Genomic DNA, 20,220 nt, shown 5'->3' on the forward strand with positions numbered 1-20,220 from the left:
GTGAACGTACTGCGACTTCAATTTTGCCATCAATATATGCAACTTTTAGGAATTGAGGCTAAACACTGAAAAGGCTATTAGCATTCCGGTAGGGCTGAACGTGGGAAAGTTTAGCTAATACTGGAATAACGGCTACGCGTTGAATAGTTAGGCGAACCTTATAATAAAGAACAAACTTGGGTAATTAAATATTGAAATTAGAGATCATCAGTGAAACGGCTACCAAACAATAAAACAGTAAGCCAAACTTTGAGATGACTATACTCTGTTTTTTTTCATCTGTCCATCCGCCTGTGATGTTTTTGTATGGTAACACTGCGTCCTGGGCTTAGATAGTTACGCTATGTGTAAGTTTTAGGTAAATAAAAGGATATCTGGGTGTACATTTGCAACTGAAAAGTGTTTTAATAATTTACTGTATGCGAATTACACCGTTAATATTCGAAATAGGATATTATTATAATCGTTGAATGTAAGCTGAATGTAACTGTCTAAAGCCCGGGACGCAGTGTTACCCTACAAAAACACCACAGGAGGATGGACAGATGGAAAAAAACAGAGTATAAACATTGAAATTTGAGATAACCTTTGAGAAGCCAGCTAATAGTGCATTAGGGGCCAAATTTTGAAAAGGGAACCAAATAAGGAAATAGGTTATAACCTTTGATTAGGTGACCAGAAATTAAGATGTAAAAAAACATGAAAAAATGTACAATAGACTGAAAGTAAAAAGAAAAAAAAGAGACCCGAAAATGGATTTTTCAACCTAATAAAAAAAATTAAAAATAAAACATTAATCTGTACAAAATTGGAATTAAATTTCGAAAATGTTGCTAAACCTTGAAAACAGAAAATAAAAGCATTAATAAACAGGATCTACATTTAAAAAGATGACTTAACCTTAACAGGAAGTTAGTAATATAAAAAACGAGACAAACCTTTGAAAATATGAAAAAACTTGCATGAGTTTGAAAATGTTGCTGACAGATGAAAGGAGCTGAGTTTTGAAAAGGTGACCAATTATGGAGGAAGGATCCAACTTGTGGAAATGAGCCTGACCTGAGAAGCAAGACTGAAATATGGGAAGGGGCTAAATGTTCAAATCGTGATTTAAATATTCAAGTGAGATCATTTTCGATAAGCAGTCGGGATTATAAAAAAGAAGCCAAACTTAGAAAAGGTATAAAATGTGGAGAGGAGGATATTTTCTAAAAGCACTGAAGAGAAAAAAATAGATTTAAACTTCAAAGAAGACAATTAAACTTCATTCTGTAGCATTTCGAGCATTCGAGATATTATCATCAGGCACTTACTGAAAGGCATAACACGGGAAAGAACATATGCAGATGGTCGATATTCTGAGCTACTTCAGCTATCACCAATTTTATTAGTGTCATTAACGCCTATTGCCGATAGTAACGTTTTTCATTAATAATATATGACGCTTCATTTAAAGCTTTAGTCTTGATACTTCGATGAGCTTTCGCCGTGATTAATTTCCCCTTCCTCTCTCTCTCTCTCTCTCTCTCTCTCTCTCTCTCTCTCTCTCTCTCTCTCTCTCTCTCTCTCTTTTATTCTTTTTCTATCTGCCTGTCTCTCAACAAGGCTGATATTCTCTACCTCCCTCCTCCTTCTTTCCCATTTTTTTCTCTTTAAACAAAGATGATTTTTTTTTCTCTCCCCGGCTTTGTCAGACTGAAATCCCCCCCCCCCCCTCCCCCAACCACTCATTCTTTAACCAGCCCAGGAATTCTTCAGATTTATTGATGAAACCTCTGGTATTGACATCAATGCATTATAAGGAAAGAATGTAAATTGTCCGTACTGGCGAAGTGTTTCATGACACTGCAATATCTCAAAAAAAAAATGAAAGCTATACTAAGATTATTTCTGCCGCAAATGACGACATTCATTCTAATAATAATAGTATTTCTTTACTGACTCTCAGAAAAACACGGCAATGCAGTATTAGCACTGCTTTCTAACTAGCTATTACTGCTGCTACTACTGAAACTTTTATGGATGTTACTGTGCTTGGAAGACTTATATTTCTTTCTGGGTAACAGAAAAAAAAGATTGAAAAGGCATAGAAGGCTGCATTGTAGTGACAAAATGCACCTTTAGTGTTGTTTTATTTCTGTTTCTCTCTAATTAATCGTGATACAAATAATTGTCAGTAACGGTGGCAATAAAATCATTACAGTGTAAACTACTGATGCCAAGCAAATAATGACAATAGTCATAATAATGATACTATATCGTTATTAGCCATACATTATCTACTTCCGTCGTCCACTTGAAGGCGATTACTTCACCACTTTATAATTCCGATAGGGCCACTTCATGTACCTCCTAACTCTTAGTGTTGGAGACCTTTTGATAACACTAATGACCTCTCCCTTATATGGCGGAAGCCTTATGTCAGATGAAGTGAGTTATCGAAGTTGGAAAAACTGAGTCAGTGTGCTACCTCAGCGTAATGTGCTGTAGTAGGTACTCCATTATGATTCTTATCAACCGGTTTGGCTGAGGAACTTCTCCATAATTCAGAGAAAAACGCATGCAGGAACACATTGGTGCATTACCAAAAGCCCAGAAACAGATAAGAAACCGAGGACATCATAGGAATTTTAATTTAAGGTTTCTAAAGACTTTTTTTTCTTCTTGGCGTAATTCATTTTAAGCAGAAGATCTTATGTCTAGGCTAGTCCCCCTTTATATCCTATAAAGAACAGAAAACGGAATCTAATATGTGTTTCTACCCCAATAACTAGTCGCAGCGCAGAGAGAGAGAGAGAGAGAGAGAGAGAGAGAGAGAGAGAGAGAGAGAGAGAGACTGGATTTTACCAGTTAAATCAGGCAGGAATCCCGCCGGGCGACATAAAAGCAATAACATGCGTCTTCTTTTCACAATAACGCAAACATTTGCCGATTCCAAATTGACGCAGTGTTTCGGGAGATAAATTCGGTAAAGTTACTGCATCGGACGCATGTTTTTCGTAGCTTTGGCGGCTATTGGTGCCTCGATGATTGCGTCACAGATTCGCACAAAAATCGCAAGAGGAGAGTAAATGCCACAGTCGATAAGATACCGCTAGCGAGAATTTACGTAGATCGTTAATGGCGGCGGCAGGCAAAATAGAACCTAGAATCCCGAATCGATGGATTTCGCTCACCAGCGTCTAGACGATAACTAGGTAGGCTTCCTGTTATGCCGTAGTTAATTACACTTGATCACTTCTGCCATCTCGCCAGTTCGTTTGTTCAAGTCTGTGAATAGTTGTAATTGACAACCTATATTGTTTATAAAGCACAAAAGACCGTAGAATCTTCATGGTAAAAAAAATACGGTGCAACGTCTCAGAAATGTCCATACTGCGCCTATTGGCGCATTGGTAGAAAAATGAAATATAAAAAAAGGAGAATTTTAAAACGGCTTAAATGTCTAGCACTTTCGTGAGTCACTGAAAAGCCCAACGGGCTGCTGCCTCTCGTGATATGGACCGCGTGTGACTTTTAGTGTCGACGTAATACGTGTCACCCTTCTTCTCTCACTATGTCCAACATTCAGTATATTCAGCATTCGTTTGGATTTATCCAAACGTGTCGTAGACAGTTATTTATTCAGAGAACTAATAAATAAAAGTGCTAGCTTCAGGGTGATGTTGATGTACACTTTTTTTTTCTCTTTCTTTCTCTCTTTTTACCTGCGACGTATGACGAGGTGTCTGCTCCTTGTACGCGTGCGTAGGACGTTATTGATTAACGTTTGTTGTTCGCACTAAATGTCTCGTGTGAGGCTCTTAACTCTTCCGTTGCTGCAGCAGAACGCTGAGCTATGCCGTTAAAAAGAAACGGAAAATATGTCATGTATTTTTTTCTACTTTAGCATACTGGAAGCATAAACACTTAGTTTTTTGTTTGTTTTTTGTTGCACCTTTGGCAAATGTTTATTTTATATAAATACTCGTGCATGCATATTTCATCATCAAAACAGTAGTATCATTTTTGCTGTTATTTACTTGAATGCCATTAGCAATGTTATCAGCGCCGAGGCCATTGCCATCTATAGGAACGCCGTATTAAATTATGTAACTCACTGATTTGGTGAAAATGTACAGAGACCCCTCCTAGCCCAGAGAATTCCCTGCCAAACATCCTAAACCATACCACGGTCTATAACCAAGAGGGAGACTTGCTTCTCAGCCTTCACCAAAACCCAAAACTAGATTTTCAACAACGTCAGAGTGTATCAGGTTTCACAGCCCCAAGGCGAGTAGCAAAGACGCTCGTCTGGTGCATTTTTTCTTTTGTAACCTTTTCGAGGGTCTACAGGTACCCGGTACACTCGTTTTTGCCTACGGAAGACGAGATTCTATTCTTTCCACGTCTTCCCTTATATTTTCGTATTATCAAAACGCCTGTAAGAGAGAGAGAGGAGAGAGAGAGAGAGAGAGAGAGAGAGAGAGAGAGAGAGAGAAATCCCAGATACAAAACGTTCCCTGTACATAACCAGCGAACTTCAGTGGATCGATAATTACGAGACGTGCTAACACACACGTAATAGTACTGCAAAAGTCTACGATCATTTGTCTCCTAGATTCAATAATTCCCGAATGTTTTTCGACCGGAGTAAAATGACAAATAAACAAGGAAGTGTTAACTTCACACGCCATTTATCGAAGACGGCCATTCACGCTATCACGTATCTTGACTATAATATAACCCGTTCGAAGTAAATCCGGCTAAACGTGATTCAAAGCAGGTGTGTGCTACCTGTGGTAAACACTGACTGGAGCTATAAGACCCCGTGCTGGCTATAAGGCCAGCTTAATCTTCAACAACATAATACGGTACCAGGGACAGCGAAAAACCCTCAACAAAATGCTTAATTAGGACAGTTATAAAATAATTGACAAAGTTAATGTTCTCTGTTTGAATGAATGCGAAGTTCTAAATTAAAGAGTAGAATATATATATATATATATATATATATATATATATGTATATATATATGTATATATATATATATATATATATATATATATATATATATATATATTATATATATATATATATTGCAAAAGAACCGAGAAAGAAAAAGAAAGACTGTAGAATATTATAAGAAAGAAAACGTATGCTTTGTGGTTATTTGTGACCTTATAGATAGCCATTATACTAAAGGCCTTTCATTCAAAGAAAATTCAAAATCTCTCTATGGACACTTGTGATCTTAGTTTTCAAGGCTAATTATGGCCATCGTTTTTAAGACCATTTAAAGACCACGAAAGACTTATTTTTCTACTTGAGGAATTTTTATGAATATTTAGTGGTTTTTGTGACATTCATGTTCTTTGTTTTGCAACCACTTAGGAAATTTTCATAGCTAATTCATGCTATTGTTTATATGGCAACTTAAGTTTGATTTTTTTACGACAGGAAGTCTTGCTTTTGGTGCCATTTATGACATTTTTGATGGTCTTTTAAGACCGTTGTCTTTAGGGCAACTTAAGGATTTTTAATAACAATTAAGGCTTTAATGATCAAATAACTTATTCTGTTAAACTTTTTATGGTTGATAAATGCTGTCGTTTTAGGTCCACTCAGGACAGCTGCAGTGTTTCCTGCAGTTATTGTTTTTGAGACCCTTCCTTTGATTCCTACTCAAGACTATTGCTTCTTCTTTTTTTGTATAGCTGTATGACCATTTATAAGACTTTGATGGCTTTCACTACAATCGAAGGCCGGTGTTATTAGGAATACTTTAGGTCTTTATGCTGTGTCAGTCTAAGAACCTTGTTTTTTAATCGTAACATAGAGGAAATGTTCTTGTGGCAACTTAGCACCATTGATTTATTAAAGTTTTCCAAGTCCTCATTTTGTAGAAACTACTACGTCCTTATTGCATGGCAGCGGAAGACATTTGTCATTATTGATCCCCAAGTACTTTTGCTTTTATGACCACTTACGGCATTTGTTTTCATGGCCATCTCCGATCTTAATCTATACGGACGTCTGGGGCATTGCCTTTACGGTCACTCAGGGACTTTTGTGTTACGGGAACATTAGGCAATTATCTATATGGCCTTTCATTCATATAGTTTTCACAGCAACTTCAGGTGGTTGTGTTTATGGCTATCCAAGACCCGTGGCTTCATGGCGTCTTATGACCTTTTCTTGCAACCATTCAATTCCTACGTGTCATACTCTTTTGTTTTCATGTATTCTAGGGACTTTTCCATGATCACTTCAGAGTTTTATCTTGTACCTTCTTAAGACCTTTGTTTTCTGGAGACTTAAGACCTTCATGACATGGAGAATTCTTTTGTTTGGTCTCTCATATCAACAAAGTGTTGCATACTACATCATACTATAATAGATTCACATCAGCCGTGTATCTGATGTCTAGGCCACTCTCATACGACGCTCCTGATTGGCTGTTGATAAGCCCATCACCTGCCTATGTGAACTCCAAATTCCAGGCCTGTGATTGGCTTATCAACAGCCAATCAGGAGCATCGTAAGGGAATGGCCTTGACATCAGATGCACGGTTGATGTGAATCTACTGTAGTTGTTGGTTTCCTGTTGCAATGTAGTCGAAGTTTTCATACTGCCTCCCAGGGAATGCGGATTTCTTGGTGGATCCGTTTAACAACTGATATTCTCTTGTATCGTTTTAGCTGTCGATTTCACGAGATATCTTATCAGCTGTAAATAATTTCTTTCCAGGTCCTTTATCTTCTGTGGTTTGTAAATTTCTTTCTCTTGTATCGTTTTAGTTGTCGATTTCACGAGGTATCTTATCAGCTGCGAATAATTTCTTTCCAGCTCCTTTATCTCCTGTGGTTTGTCAATTTCTTAATACTTACATTGATCAGCTGGTTTTCTCCGACGTCCTACAAACTGTGGATGCTTAAATACATTCAGCAGTTAGTTTCCGTCTGTATCCTGTTACCTGAGGATCCCTCGCTCCTTCCTGTTCACAGTGGATTTCGCTATGCATCCTGTTGGCTGCGGACTTCCTTCTGAATGCTTTTACTGTGCGTAAGACTTCTTATACTCAGAAATATCAATATACTGAGGAAATTTAGCGCAACTACACTAAATGCCAGTAGTTTAAAGGCCGTACGAGTGAGTCTGGGGATCTGGTTCTCCCGACCTTCTATCAAAACATATTGCATTTCAAATTTTAATCTAGACATCGAAAAACGTCCCGCCAATTCTGTTCCATAGGTATCTTTGTGTCCGTGTCCGTCCGTTCGTTACGTTGGGTTGCAATGGTCTTATAGCATCAACTGCGCAGAACACTTTGGCATTCTGTCCGCAGCCCTCCAAAGGCCCTCTCTATATCAGAATCATCGCTAATAGCTACCTGCCGGTTGTTCGGAGGAATGAGCTTAAGAAAAACGCCCAGTGCCGCGGATACTTTGGCTATATTTCTGGCGTGATTTAAGGGACGCAGTCCTCCCCTTCTCCCTGGCTTCAGCTACTTTACGTCATTTGCGTTATGGCTTCAGGGGGCGATAAATTGCGGCCTAAAATGGAAATGGGATTTCGTACTTTTCCATTCATGAGGTCGAAGACCTTTCGGTCCGTGTAGATGTTGGTCTATTTTTTGTTTTGTTTTGTTATAATAGGTCTCATTTTTGAAAAGGGAATATTACTAGAGCTTCTTCTAGGCGTCTTTGACCTTTTCATAAGTATTTCAGTCAATATATTCGCTACAAAACTGGTTTGTCCTTATAAGCTGTCAAAAGCATTTGCCTGGACGAAGCATATTAAAGAGTACTCTGCAATTTTTCTGTGATGGATATCACGTAAATCGAATTACGTCATGAGGTGACAAGTCATTCTCTCTGTCAGTCAATCTATCTCTCTTACGTTTAAAAATTACCTTAGATGTTAAAAAATGTGTATTATAACACTGCACGTCTAGATACTTATTAGTAAAGAATTATTAGATTTAGATTCTCGAAAAGAAAAATTAAGAGAACAGAGAGCTCTGATAGTCTTCGCACACCAAACACAATTTTGAAGCACACCTCTTCTTAGCGTGAAGTTTTACAAACGACTTACATAGGTTGAAGATCACTGGCTATCATTTTCGCAGCATATACGCAGATGTATATGTGCATATATATATCCTATAATATATTATAATATAGATATATATACTATATATATATATATATATATATATATATATCTGTCTGTTTGTGTATGTATATGCATATATGTGTGCGTCTGTGTGTGTGTGTTTGTGTACGTGTGAAGAGAGAGAGAGAGAGAGAGAGAGAGAGAGAGGATGGGGGGGCAAACAGACGAAGATTGAAGAGATCGCATGATTCCGGTAGTCCGCGCTTCCCATTAAGCAGATCAGCTCACGACACCGGTCTCACAAGTTGATGCAAAAGAAAATCGTAGCTGGAGGTCATTTATTTAATGCAACGCCGATTGAGTAGTCAATCAGTCGATAGAAGAGTGAGGGAAATGCCAGCCCTTCTTCCCCCCAACCCCCTTGTCCCCCACAAAAAAAAAAATGACTTTATGAACAACCTATCGCCGTATGCAAAAGTAGTTCACATGACAGCTCTCCTTATTGCCAAAAGTAAAACCTCTTTGGCACACAGACCTGGCATTGAGCTCTATCGGTAATGTGACTTCGTGTACGCCATTGGCATGCCTGGGCGTTTGACGTGTATGAGTGGCGTGACTGGCACATGGATCTCCACGGAGAGAATAGCGCACATAGATTTATATACATAGGTCTAAAAATATAGCTCCTGCTTCTCTTATGAAAACCGTCCGCAGTATTTGGCCCAAGATGCGTGAGGCAAAATACCGCGCAAATTCTAACTTTTCAAAGCTGTGATCTGTGTGTGGCTTTTGTCATGTGTTTGCTGACGAAATGAGAAATAAGGTGCGTTCAAATACTTGCAAAGACTCGGCGACTAGATTAAGAGAAGTCGATACAGGAGGAAATTACTGAATTTACATTCGTAAGTTGCAAAATTGGCTTGATTGAAGTTTGAATTGACATATGACATGCTTTCATATCTGACTTTTTTTCTTTCGGCAAATTCTTTGCCAAACTGATGGGGCTCTTTGCTAAATAGAACGTAGAAATGTCTCTGAAGGAAGGTAACTGGGGCATCCCTGCAGATAAAACTGATAAAAATGAGTTATATCACGAACTAAAGAGACACAGTGAAATCTGCATCATCCCGAAAATAGAAACGGACATAGTTAAGAACAACTACTTTACAAATAAAGAATACTTCTTTAATTAAGCCCGCGATAGTACATGAATAACCCCAATTAAATTGGTGCATTTGGTTACATTTTCTTGGATGGCAACCCAAGTGTTGGTCGATAACTGTAATGAACTAACTACAAAAGGCCACAGAAGGACTCTTCCCAGCATTTGAATGCTGGACGGCACGGTAGAAAATACTCGCTAATGTCTAAGAAATGACATGGCATTTCCCTCTGAAGTTCTGCATTTTCTTTTTGCCACTACGCGTAAACGAATGAAAAATCCACTTGAACCAAAACATTGCTGTTTCCCTTCGTGTATAAGAGGATAATATCACATTCTTAAGTTTAACGACCCGCCATCTGACTTCTTCATAAGAAATACCACAGATATAATCCCAAAAATAAAAAAATTCGCCATCTTCCCACTCCCAGATGATATGATGAAGTAGACCAGAGATGAGCAAATGTTGATACTGAATTAATTACACAGAGGCAGGACAAATTTCTTACTGCAGTCAGATCATTTTTGGTTTGTATCGTAGATAAGGAAAAGGCGAATAACCGAGAGCTATTTTCTAAGCACAGAGTGAGCTACAGTCATGAATGATCTCAAATTTGTTAGCATAGCCTCCATTTGTACTCCTGGTGAAGTCCAGTGTGATAACAGCATAGTTCCCGTGGCTTCGAATAAAGAAAATGGGTTCTGGGAAGATTATCTTTTCCAAAAAAATGACAAAACCAGTGCTTAGAATCATGTATCAGATTCTGGGAGTCTAATGTGAGTGGCAGTGAGCCACAGTAAGATCCTGGAAACAACTGAATAAGTGGCTTCTTGCAATCTTCATCAATTATTCCAGAGAGTTCTTCTGCCAACGGAACACGTCTCATGACATCATAGTTATTTGTTGTTTTCAGGGGTATTCTAGGGCTGGATTCCGATATATAGTGTGTGTGTGTATATATATATATATATATATCTATATATATATATATATATATATATGTATTATATATATATATATGATATGTATGTATGTATGTATGTGTGTATGTGTGTGTATAAAACAAACCAAACAGAAAGGCAAGTCAAATTGCTCATGCGTGCAGTAGTCGAACCAATAATGATACCTTTATTGGTATTCTGAAAGGTTTTGCACTTCGATTTCGTTAAATGAGAGTAGTGGGTCACAATGATACCCGGATGGCTATCGACGTCAGTCGGTTCCATAGTCAACTGAATCTCACGTTTTCCCCTTCATCTGAGAGGCGTGCCTATCTCCCTTATTGAGCCAGAGCCGACTGAAAGTATTTGGGTCCCCAGTTCAACTGGACTTGGCAATAAAGAAAAGGCGCAATTTTAGATAACAGGACCAAGAATCAAAGATCAAATCATATCCTTCTGGTTCACTAAATAACTTTTTTCGTGGTATTGTCGAAGCCTAAAAATTCGCCTTCTCTTACGATACGTTAAAACATTGCTTTTTTGTTCTGTGCCTTAGAAAAGCAAAGGTTAATAAGCAGATGACAAATAAAAAAACTGAATTATCGTTAACGTAATGGATTACCAGCTGAATAAAAACCGCGTTATGTTAACACTAGCTTTGCTCGGACCAGGCAATAGAACCCTCTCCAGCCCCTCCCCCAACAAAAAGTAATTAAAGAAACAGTTCGTCTGAACTTTAGAAAATAAAAATATTTGTTGGCCAAAAGTGAACAACAAATCTCGGAAGTTTATTTAAAAGGGATAAGAATCTCATAAACATACTTCTTCACACGTATAAAAACCGAATGGCTAAATTGCCATTCCTTCCACACATATATCATTAAAAAAGAAAAATAAAGCCCTTGTCGTCATCACTCCTACTTCAGTCTCCCACTTGCCAATAAACCTTGGTGCTATAGAGCCTCTTTCAACAAAGAGAGAGAGAGAGAGAGAGAGAGAGAGAGAGAGAGAGAGAGAGAGAGAGATCTTTTGAATTATTTAATCTCTTAAAAATCTCAGACTAATGTCCTCGCAAACGACCTTTTTTAAGCCAAACCGTTATCGCGTGCCCAGTCTCTAGCTATGACGATATGTATATCTAGTAAACAGTTTGTGGCAGTTCGCTGATCTTCACAAACCTGCGTAATTTAGGCATCAATTCCATCAATTTTTGACGTCAATTTGTGATACGAAATCTATCAGATACTTGAGTTTTCTCCTATTTTAAGAGGAAAAATTTTGGTTACTTATGATTATAGGTATGGTGGAACAGCATTGTATATACCGATGTAATTTAACAAACATCAACATTTTAAGTCCACGCATACATGTTTATATCCTTAAACATTCGTAATCACAACAGACATAAACATTGGAAAACAATAGTCCTTCAGTTGATAGGTTTGTTGGCACCTTCTTCCTTCCTAACACAACTCTGGAATTCTGGTTAAAATTCCTCTTTTTGTGACCATTACTAAATCTATCGAAAGGAAAAGAGGATATATCTGGGAGATCCCGGATATTACGGGCTATAATTCCAATATTTTGAAAGCAATAAATACGGGACCTTCGTTTCACAATGACTAAATTAGGAAGCATTTGAAATGTGAAAATTTTGTTACACACTTTCCATAATTTTGTGCTCTGTTACGTAAATTGCTTTCTGGTACAATTTCACTATTTCCAAGCACATCAGAGGCAAACACTTTGCAGTATGATTTCAAAGTTTTCAAGCTCTAGAAATACATAAAAGGTTTGGCATACTTCCAGAATTTTGAAATCAGTGAATGCAGAAAGTTAGTTGTATAACATTAATCCATTCAGCGACATTAAATGCCCCACATAGATTGAATGGTATAATTCAGTATTTGCAGCCACGTTAGCCGCCAAACTTTAACGATATAATCCAGTACCCTTTTGTTGATATAATTTCAAGGTCTGTAAACATTCAATTCACAAAACCAGTACAATAAATTCAATGTTTTGGCCAAATTAAAAGCAGAAATTTCACCATATTCGAGTGCCTTAACCAAAGTCAACTAGATAGCAAAAGTTCACTGTATTATGCCACAAAGATCTTTGCAGGTTTTTTTTCCTACTAGGCAGTTCTTATCTCAGCACGGGTTCTTACACTTCAGAGCAGCCAGGAAGAAAGGCCTTACGAACAACATAACATTAATAACTGGCCTAGAGTAGATTCACATCAACCGTGCATCTGATGTCTAGACCAGTCCCTTACGACGCTACTGATTGGCTGTTGATAAACCAATCACAGGGCTGGAAACTCTCAGTCTCTTGAGAGAGTTCACAGAAGCAGGATGTATGTTCCACCTCTCCTGAGGGATACGTCTGTCAACAGTATCCCTCAGGAGAGGTAGAGCATACATCCTGCGTATGTGAACTCTCGAGAAACTGAGTTTCCAGTCCTGTGATTGGCTTATCAACAGCCAATCAGTAGCGTCGTAAGGGACTGACCTAGACACATCCGCGTTGTTACTTCTTCCTTTTCAATATGGATTACAGTTACTTCGAGAACATTCTGTCTGTTAAATGCGTTTCATTAAAATACGACTGCATCCATTCCCATCGAAGTGACGGCAGTGTAATAGAGAGTCGAAACGACCAATTCCGACCTCAGAGACGTGACGTACCCTTCTGAATCTTGGACGACAGAACGTTTAAACACGGGATCCATTACCCGCAGTCAGAAAGATAATCAATATATATTAATAATCATATTGCCGGTTATTACATAGAATACGAATGGGGATACTATCCACTATCCCATTATCCTGAATGAACAATTTTTCTCATTCACAAATATATCCTTACATGCTTTCCCTTTTCCAGCAGCATTTTATTTCCTAACTTGGCTGTTTTTTACCAGATTCTCTGCGTTCAACCTCTCTCTCTCTCTCTCTCTCTCTCTCTCTCTCTCTCCTGATTATCAATTCACTGTTGCGTCAATTTTGTTGCAACCGGTTTGAATACCTTGCAAATGATCGCATTCTTGATGACCATAGATGCTCTTAAATTGAATGTTTGGGATGAAACATTGGAACAATTGTATTCTACAAAATGAGATAAATTAAAACACTTGTATGTTGTGGCTACTAATTTCCATTATACTTGATAAATTCAGAAATGCCTCAATGTTTTCTTAAATCTCTTTTATTGAGATATAGCAGAATTCTATCATTTTAAATTGATTTTAATTAATGAATTAATTTTTTGCTGACATTTCCTCCAAGATGGCAGAAAATATAAACTCAAGGGCGCACATCATTATGGGTGTCACAAAACAACATAATTATCATGAATAGCTTCGAGTCTGTGAGAAAAGTCAGCAATCCTTTTGCGATTACAATCTATTTTTAGGGTTTCCTGCCAGATGGCCAAACCGGATGCCTTTGGAGTCGACTACATTTAAACTATGACACATGAAACAGTTAATCATAATCGCGTTCTTCTGTGAGAGACTTTTAAAGCAAAGTCTTAAGTAATGTTATTTAAGCATATTTATGTAATAAAATTTATTCTAAAATAATAGTACAATGCAAATCTACTTGCGATCTGCCTTAAGATTCTTCTTATTGCACTGGACTTGAAACGGAGAATCACTGGTTTAGGATGTTATTGAGATATAATATCGTTTTGAAAGCGTTCATGTTTTGAAATGTCTAAAGGAAGTTTATCCTTTAGACTCATCCTAAAAATCCCTGCCAAGTTTTGTACTAACTCAACCAACTGGGATAATGAACCCACTTACACTCGCTCGCAGACCTTCCAAAGATCTCTCGTTTTAGCCATTTAAGACCAGTTGGGGCATTTCAACATCCAGTATCCGTGGACTTTCCGGGAACGTTTCTATCCATCGGTTTTTAGTAGATCCACCCACCTGACTACCAGAGTCGATTATATTTGTTACTTTATAAGTACAGCAAGCTCTACCGATCGCAGCCTTTGGGATTATATATAATTTGGGATCATCGATTGTTTTACGTCCTTAGGTTCATAGTTCTGTCTCATTCTTCAGTGCCTTTCTTCTTTGACGGAAAAGAGATCACCCCATTCTAAATATTATGGTGTTTTCATGTACCATCAACTTTTGCTGATTTTGCTGAAGGGTCTTAGACAAGCTTCTTTTTCTCTGTTATATAGTACCACTGGTATCGGTAAAGTATGGACATAAGATTTTAATACAATCATTAAACCTTTGAAAAGGTACCTCTTTGAAGTAAACATAATTTATAGAGCCAAGAAGAGAATGAATGTCTCTCTCTCTCTTTCTCTCTCTGGGTGTCTGTCTGTTCCTTCCGTCGGTCGACAGTATCTGTCTACCTTGCAGTCCATCTGTCTCTCTGTCAATCAGTCTCTCTAACACAACATCTATTAAGTGTGAAGTCAATACCCAAAAGAAGCTTCAACGATGGTTCCCCTAACTTCACTCTGCTTCGATTTCATTACTTCCCCCGCGGCCCTTGACTTGAATTCGCCTAGATCAATTCATTCTCATTATTTTGATTTACAAGTGAGTGGTTATTTGTCCATGAGTAACTGTGGCACAGCTTCCCTCCCTTCAGGGGATGTCGTGCAACTGGAACTTCAGAGGTTCAGGCGAAGATGCAATTCATTACTACACTAATAAAAGTCTCCTTGGATTTCATAATAATTTTATTTACATTTGTCAATTTATCTGCTTTTCTAGTAACTGATCCCCTCTCTCTGCATTATTTATTACTTTCTGCTACTTCTTTCAATGAACACCATATTTTCAACTCGATGGACCCTGTGGGCTTGTTCCATATGAATAGGGTTCATCTTCTGAATAATAATAATAATAATAATAATAATAATAATAATAATAATAATAATAATAATAATGATAAAATCCTTTTTTTTATTTATTTCTTTGTAAATCGCAATTCATTCATGAAGCAGTTAAATCATTTTCTTTTATTCATTTACAGGCTTGTACTAATCCTTTTATCTATTAGTATTTTAATGCATTTCTGTATCACTTATTTTCATTCATTTATTTTCTTGTCATTTTTCCTTTAAAAATTTATCTTTATATATATATATATATATATATATATATATATATATATATATATATATATATATATATATATACTTAGTATTTGCTTGAATTGCAGTATTTACGGAACTCCTTAAAACAGTTTCGTGAACAAGAGGCTTTCCTTAAGTTCCGTTCCGTAGGGAGCTCAAGAGTCACGTTCATTCTACCTACTGGTTACTCGGTAGCTATCTCAAACGTTTCACATTCTGTTATTTTGATTTTTAGAAAACATTGCGTCCCTCAGCCCTGTCTTCATCTTTAATACACACACACACACACAACACACATATATATATATATATATATATATATATATATATATATATATATATATATATATATCATCTACGCTGTATTTTACAGCAAAACCAAATCCTTTTAACTACTATTTCAGTATCAGACACTTGGTAGGAATTTCGGTGATAAGCATTTCAACATAGACTTCCCTTCAGAAGAGGCCTCCCAATAATACTGGAGAAGACTGTTGATGAGCATATAATAATAATAATAACGACGACGAAGCCCCGCAACTTTGCCCACGAGCTACGCATGAAATAAAAGGAGCTGGCGTGGGTCCAAGTATGGATTGATCTTTGGCCCGGAGCCGATATTTGCAAAATGTGACATGCGACCGTTTAGCCGTGACCACATTTTTAATTTTTTATTCATTCACGATGAATGTGTTCGAGATTAAAAATAAAAGAAAAATGGGGCTGGACGTCGAGGTTGCTTCTAAACCAGATCCGACAAGAATATCATTGGAACAAACTTGCAGAGAACGGTAAGGATCAACGAGAAGTTATAAAGACCGTTAAATAAAGTGACAAAGTGTACACGGACAGAAATAAATCATTTGGAAAATAGTGAAAGGAAACATAGAAGGCAAGATGGCGCGGCTCTTCTAAGTAACGCTACAACAAGGATTAATAGAGTTTACTCTATTAATCCTGGTTACAACCCGCTGTGATTCTCAGGAATTGCCCTTCGAGGAAAAGCTCTTCGTGCGAATTTCCGCTTTCGTTACGCCCTTGCATCACTCCCCAAGTCACCTAATCTAAGCAGACTTGCTACGTCCCTGAAGATATCGCAGAAGAACACCCGTCTGCTCCCGACGTTTCTCATTACCTCCAGCTGCGACGCTTATCAAGCAGGTAGCAGAGTATTTCCTTGCGTACTAATGACAAATCTTTGGCAAATCGCACCAGGAGGAGACGGCGTAGTTGAGTTTCGTCACGTCTTACTTTAGATGAAAAATACATGATGAAAATCGTGGCTGCCTCGTGGTTTTCTGGTGGCAGAACTACGCAGGTGCTTTACCAGCGATCAAAATCTTGTTATACTTTAGTGGACTATTGCTTGATGAAAACTGCGATGTCCGGTAGCTTTGTAGAGGTGAAGCTATAAAGAGCCTTGAAAAAAAGTACTTCGAGGTGTATTTATCTTGTGACCGAAAACGGCGCGAAAAGAAATATAATGAAATGAAATGCAAGACCTCATTACCCCACTGAAACTCCAAGTGACTCAAAAGTTTGCTAGTTGAAACGTGATCTGATAACATGCTGTTTTGCCTTGCCCTACTTGGCATCTTGAGCATGTAATGTCTTCTTCATGTTTTAGTCTTGCTTTCACCTCGTTCGCCTCCTATCTTTCTTCTTTCATTTGCAATGGACGAAATGCCAAATGGTGAAGGCCGTCCCTCGTTTAAAAAGCGAGTGAAATTCCCCGTCGGAAGCGAAGCGACTTTTTTCAAGCCGTACAATCCGGACGATGAATAACTTGGCAGAAGCTGCTCAAGATATGCATTTGAGGCATATTTTGACGGCATACCTTTTTCCACCTTTATTTCTTTTTTTCGTTTTTTTCTGGCGCTGTCATATAGCTTCATACCAGGAGTACACAAGCACCCTTCTTGGCACGTTGTACCTGTTGTCCCTATGACATATTGTGCGTCAGTCCAGATAAGACAGTTTGACCGTTATATGAGTCATAATGGAATCTTGAGATTGCTATGCAATGGCTTCACTGTGCTGAATAACATAGCCAAGGTTTCAGTTGGCCTCCATCAACGAAGACGAGGATATTAGTAAAATATCATTGAGAGTGAGGGGTAAAAACGATGCGGGTAAATGATTTGCATAGGTTATACCTTTTCTCAGCTCCGGCTCTTGCTAATTTGACAACCTCCATGTTTATCTTTCTTTGCCCTCCCTTCCCTTCCCTTCCCTTCTTTCTTCAGTTAATCGAACTCAGGCTTGAATTACAATTACGATCTTTATCTTGTGAGCTTATCTGAATTGAAGTCTAATACTTAAGACAAATTCAGCACCTCTCAGGTAGTGTCAGCCTATTCTTATTTTCTTCTCCCATGTTGTCACGCTGTGGAATTCTCTTTCTACATAAGTTATTAATTGGTTCCTAACTGGCAGGTCAGTGGGTTCTCCCATGTTAGAGTCTCAACTATTTTCCTACGTGTTCCTTTCTTCTATGGGCCTGGGTTATAATAAGCTTTTATGGTGCCCATTCCAATGAGAAAGCTGAGATCTTTTGTTTCTCCAAACTTGACCTCAGGCAGTGGCGTTACTAGCGTCAGTGGTGGCCGGGCCGGACTCAGGTGGTGAAAATTCAACGCACTTGTAAGTCTTAACATCTCAATAATTTATTTGACTAGGGTTGCCGCTGTCAAAAATCGCTCACTGTCCAACAACAGAGTCGATAAATCGCTGTTTAGTGTTCCGATCAAACGAATTATGCTAGAAAATCTAGAATTATGCTAGACCACACCTGCTCAAAAGAAGCAAGGGTGGCCTCCCTCCCCAGACAGAGCCGTCCGGGGCTGCCGCCCCCCACCCCACTTAGTTACGCCACTGCCCTCAGACGATTTCATTTCAGATGACAATGATGCCAGGCCCATGCAGGCAACTTACCTTCAACTGTTACCTCATTGCCCTTTAGTGTATCCGTCGTAGCATATGGGTTTAATTAACAGTGCATTTTGTCACTTTCCTCCCTTTCTGAATATATTTATTTCAAACCTACATCTTGATTTGAGAGAAGGTCTGGCATGAGACCTTCGACAGCCCTGCATACGGCTCGCATTTTCTTGCCTCTAATACTGTCCCTAAGGAATCTGTGAAGATCCGCATCCTCAGTGACATCTATTTATCCTCTGCATGTTGCACAAGACTGAGCACTAATAATAGTAAAAATAATAATAAGAATAATAATAGTAGTATTGACAAATGTACTTTACCTCGCGTTTAGAAGCTTAAATAAATTTGATGTCATCGTCAACACTAAAACGTTCCCCAATGACAGTAAAAGAGAAATTGAATCAAGCAGAAATAACAAAAACAGATCGTGATAAATAACCATACGAAATGTTTTCCAGCAAAAATATCGTCACTGGTTCAAAACCAACTACGCAATTGTCTTTGGAGAGAGAGAGAGAGAGAGAGAGAGAGAGAGAGAGAGAGAGAGAGAGAGAGAGAGTGGGGGGCTGTCGGGGAAGGAGTGAGAGAAGGGGTTAATGGGGGAAGGGTAGACTAGCTGCCTTTTTGGACTTATTGAGTCGTAAAAATATCCGAAGACGAAAATTTGAGTCTTTTTGTTGTCATGTTTTTTTAGGAGTTGAAAGCTGAGGTCTGGTGTTGTGATGACGGGGCAAAGAGGTCAAAGCGTTGAACGCGAGGAAAAGCAGGGCAGCGAAGGGCGAGAGAAGGAAGGAAAAAGAAACAGAACGAAGGCAAAGAAAAAGTAGAAAATATAGGAGATAAAAAAGAAAAAAAATCAATACTCGGTGTTCATAAATTCTCTCCCCCTAAGAAGACGCAAAAGCGCGGGGTCTGTGAGAGGACATCTGGGTCGGGGTCTCAGTTCGCTTCCTCCCCAAATGTAGCCTAAACAATATCAGGCGATGAGTTATGACGATCGAACGAAACATTTCGACGCGACCTTCTTTCCCAGCAAGATTTCAAAGAATCATTTTTCAAAAGTAATACGGAGGAAGGAAAAATAACCAAACTCTCTCTCTCTCTCTCTTTCTCTCTTTCTCATTCTAATCAACTTTTTTACCTCATACGAATAAGTAAAAAATAAAATAAAATAATAATAATATTTCGTTAAATAACCTATATTTTCTAAGGCTTTAGTCTTTGACCTTTTTCTACACAGCTACAGGCTTAGTTTTGATCAAATAAAATGTAATACCCTGAGCTCAAAGACATTGTGTTCCAGTTGATTAGTATTATTTTGAGTACAAAGAGAACGTCCTTAAATAAATTTGTGTTTTCGTGTTTTCGATTATCGAAACAATGTCATTCTATTAATATTTGTTGACTTTGGTGCAAAAAAGAAAAAATGTTTTTATTCGGTAACTATGACTTTTAGTCTATTTATGTGATTTTGGGTATAAAAATTCTTTTAATAGATTTGTATCTTTTTTTTTCCCTGGCAAGCAACATCCTTCCAAAAAGACTGCTGAAACCCGGAAGAGACACACTTTCTGTTGCCACCGCCCTAGAAGGACAAAGTAGTCTGGTGTGTAATATATATATATATATATATATATATATATATATATATATATATATATATATATATATATATATATATATACACATATTTATATATGCATAGGTGGACACACACACACACACACACACACACACACACCACACACATATATATATATATATATATATATCTATATATATATATTATATAATATATATTAGTATATATATATATATATATATATGTAATTGTGTGTGTGTGTGTGTGTATTTAGTGAACATAACCTATTGTCTGGGAAAAGTGAAACTGTGAGTACAAGATTTCCCGCCTTGACCATAAGGCATTTTATGACACTCTCTTTGTAATTCAAATCACGTTTTTTTA

This window comes from Macrobrachium nipponense, chromosome 7, assembly GCF_015104395.2.
Source record: "Macrobrachium nipponense isolate FS-2020 chromosome 7, ASM1510439v2, whole genome shotgun sequence".
Taxonomy (NCBI): Eukaryota; Metazoa; Arthropoda; class Malacostraca; order Decapoda; family Palaemonidae; genus Macrobrachium; species Macrobrachium nipponense.